Source organism: Stegastes partitus, unplaced genomic scaffold, assembly GCF_000690725.1.
Source record: "Stegastes partitus isolate 25-593 unplaced genomic scaffold, Stegastes_partitus-1.0.2 Scaffold1627, whole genome shotgun sequence".
In the NCBI taxonomy this organism is placed as follows: Eukaryota; Metazoa; Chordata; class Actinopteri; family Pomacentridae; genus Stegastes; species Stegastes partitus.
The window spans coordinates 54,586-55,876 of NW_007579358.1; positions in this window are offsets into that span (position 1 = coordinate 54,586).

The following is a 1,291-nucleotide window of genomic DNA, read 5'->3' on the forward strand; positions in this document are numbered from 1 at the left end:
AAAAGTCTATAATAAATACCAGCAAATATTTAGCACATGTTCTTTCTCGGGGTTCAATGGAAAGACCTTCTACGTATGAAAGTCCTGGACAAGGTTAAGGCCTAACTGGAGCACAGACAACTATTTGAGCTCTGATTGTTCTGCTGTTTGTAAAAATCTCAGTGTTTAAATGACCTTGAAGCATTTTTTTTTTGCTCTATTTTCAGCTGATTTGTGTGTAATAATGTTGAACTTTCCTTTCAGAGCGGAGGCCGAATGGAGAACTGTCCAATCATGTGAACACCTGGATCCACGTCACAACACTTTTACTTTGATTACTTTTTAGTTCCTAGTTACGAGTAGTTGTAGTTATTAGCTCGGTTCATGTACTTTGGAATAATTTTTTAAGATACTGTATGCAATAAGACCTTATGCTGTTTTTTATAATGTACATAAGCATGCTTATGAAACATTTGTTGAATTTAAATGTTTTTGTGTCAGTGACATGTGGGGTTGGATAAAGGAAAACCAGCAGGCAGCACAGGCAGTATGCAAACAACCCAGCAGCTACTTTTCATTCTTAAAAGCTCTGTTACAGGTTGATAAAAGGCAGAAGACATTATACCATTGAGCAAATATAACTCGCAGGTAAATCTGATTTGTCTCACTACCCGTCGCAGACGAGCCGACGCAGCAGGGTTGCAGTTTATTTACAGTTTTTTGTAATAGTTTTGCATTAATCCTTCACTTAAAGTAAATTGACCCCAACCTTGTGACAGATTTACAGAATATTGTGTATTTTTGCTAATATCAATAAAGATGTTTTCAATAAACTTTTGTATTTGTCTCATTTAACTGTAACTAAATTGTCCAAACACTTGAAGTATTGGCTCATTTGTAATAATGCACAGGAACTTGGTCTTTACCGGAGTATTTCAGTGTTAAGCTCCTTTTTACGTCCAGGATACGAGCTTCATTAATACCTTTACTGCACATTTAAAAACCACATTATTAAACATTTCTGAACTGGAAAGACGTGTCCAAGTACGTAATAAATGCATGAAATCAATGTGTAGCCCGGCTTACAGCGGAGTAACGCTTCAATCTAAGCACATTTCTGTATCTGGCTTGGGCTGCAAGGCGGTTAGCATCGTTGCCTCGCAGCAAGAAGGTCGCTGGTTGGCATCCCGGTGAGGACACCCGGGATCTTTCTGCGTGGAGTCTCCATGTTCTCCCCGTGCAGCGTGGGTTCTCTCCGGGTTCTCTGGCTTCCTCCCACAGTCCAGAAACATGCTGAGGTTAATTGGTGATT